This window comes from Pteropus alecto, unplaced genomic scaffold (assembly GCF_000325575.1).
Source record: "Pteropus alecto unplaced genomic scaffold, ASM32557v1 scaffold5, whole genome shotgun sequence".
Taxonomy (NCBI): Eukaryota; Metazoa; Chordata; class Mammalia; order Chiroptera; family Pteropodidae; genus Pteropus; species Pteropus alecto.
Window position 1 is genome coordinate 33,334,061 of NW_006441953.1, and position 2,449 is coordinate 33,336,509.

The following is a 2,449-nucleotide window of genomic DNA, read 5'->3' on the forward strand; positions in this document are numbered from 1 at the left end:
CGCCCGTGTCCCTGCTGGGTCGCCGTCTCTCCGCTGTCCTGCCGTCGTCGGGCCTCAAAGGCACAGCACGGGAACCGCGCGCACTGCAGAATTGGGCATCTTGTCACTGCGGGCCTGAGACTTCTCTGGCCCCCAAGACGGCCTGGGCTGGGTGGTCACCTGCAGCAGGAAGGCAGGCAGTGTGGGGACTGAAGGGTCACCCGTGGCTTGGGGTCTAGAGGTCGGTCCTCTCTGGGCGCTGAGCGTGCCCCACGATCACTGCCCACGGCCAAAGCACAGACGCCCAGACGCTGTCCCTGTGGGAGCGGACGGCCCTGTGTCCTGTGGACCTCCCATTCGCAGCCCGCTGGGTGCGGGGCCTTTGGTGTTCGTGGAATTCAACACAAAAACTACTTCGAGTAAAGGCACCGACTGCTCTGTCTCGGGGGTGTGGCGGGGAGGTGACAGGTGATGTGTCAGGGCGGGTGACAGCAAGGGCAGTGTCCTAGCCTCCTGTGGGTTGGTCTGTCTGCCCACCGGGCCCAAGAGCTCAGCCCTGGCTGCCTGAGGGTGTCGCAACTTTGTCCCCCACCCTCAGTCCAGGCCAGCAGTGCACGCCTTGGGGGACCCTCACTTTCGCCCAGAGAGCGGGTCACTGACTCGGACGTGACGCCAGTGGAGCTCGGGCTGATCCCGGGCGCGTCCCGGGGGGCGAGTGGCCAGGAGGCGGGCGGCTCCCACTGCCGCCGTCTGCAGTGGGATGTCGAGCTGTCGTCCACCTTGATCAGGAGCCTCCTGTGCTGCGTCGGGCCTGTGGGGACCTGGCACCGACGTCCTCAAGTGAAGGTCTCGCCTCCAGAGCCGGGACCGTGGAAGCTGAGCTGAGGCTCAGAGCCCCCTGCTGCTGCAGTGCCGGTGCCGCCTTTGGGTGATTGTCTGGGGCGGGGCGGGGCGGGGCGGGAGGTGAGTTAAGCTCCTCCCATGTAAACGATGAGCCACTGGCTAGGTGCAGAGATGCCTCGTGGAGTTACTGGCGTGGACCTCCATGGGCCGGGCCCCACCAGGGCTGATGTGCTGCCCTGGGCAGTGACCGTCACATTTCCTCCTGGTCTGGCCCAGTGGCTCCCACCCTGCAGTCCATGGGCCCTGTGTGACAGCTGCTCCAAGGACCAGGCGTGCCCACTCTAGTGAAGTCCACAGGCCCAGGGACTGACCGTGCAGGCTGCAGGCTGGCCGAACTGCATGCAGTGCCCGGCCCCAGCCCCAGCTCTAAGGGGACAGTTGATTCTGCTCTCTGGCGAATCACCATGGCCTCGGGGAAGTGATTCCGCCCAGCACTAGGTCCTTGCTCCTGAGGGACCTGGTGTAGGACAGGCCTCCCGTGCCGCCTGCCCATTTGTTCCCCAAGCCTCTCCGGCTGCCCCCTGCCGGCAGGGGAGTCCCCTGCATGTGTGCCCAGAGGGCTGGGTGACCGGTGTCCTTGGTCCCCACACGCACTTCCCCCCAGACCCACCTCCCTGGCTTCCGTCCCCACCAGCTCCCACGCACCCTTGGGCCTTGACCAGGTGTTAGGTCCGGTGTCAGGAAAAAGGTCCCTATACGAGTGAGTTTTTGCTGGTCCGGCCACACGTCCTGTGCCTCGAGCATCCCGACACTGTCCTCATTCCTGTGGCACCCGCCGTCGTTCCCACAGCTCCCTGGCTGGGCCCTGTGCAGCTCGGGTCTGAGAAACCTCCAGGACTCTTGCTGAGGGGGCCCCTCCCCGGGCCGTGTGGCCTCAGCCAGTGGCAGGATCCTGGCTGGGCTCCCACAGGTGCCCATGGGCGGAGTGAGTACCCATCTGCTCGGTGATGCCACTGGGTGCCCACCCCCCCCACACACAGGCCCCTGTGACCACGATGCCTCTCTGAGGGGCAGGGACCAGCATGGCTGAGCACCACCTGCCCTGCCTGCTCGTCCTGAGGCCGGTCAAACATTGCCGCTCCAGGCCTTGGCCCAGGCTCTGCCTTGGGGGTCCAGGGTGAGACCTCCTCAGGCTGCATGGGGCACTGGAGTGATGTGGGGGCCTTGCTCTGTGGCAGGTCCCACAGAGCAGTTGGCCATACACCCCACAATCAAGCTGGGGCACCCGGCTGAGTCCCATATGGCACCAAGCTCATTCCCTGCAGGGCCAGGGCCCAGGTGGCCTGGGCTGGCGTGCTCTTCATGCCAGAGCCCCCCAGGACTGTCCAGGCCTTGGGTTTGAGTCTGTACCCCAAGTCAGTGGAATGTCCTGGGAGATGCCCCCCAGATGCATTGTGACTCCTGCCCCATCATTAAAGGCAGTCAGGCCCCCCAGCGGCTGAGCCCTGCTCCAGCCCCTGGGCCCCGGCACTCTGCCTCTGGGAGACGCACGCCCTGCGCTGTGTGACGGGCCGGGCCATGGCGAGAGACTGATGGGGGCCCAGCTGGAAGGCCAGGGGGTGGGGAT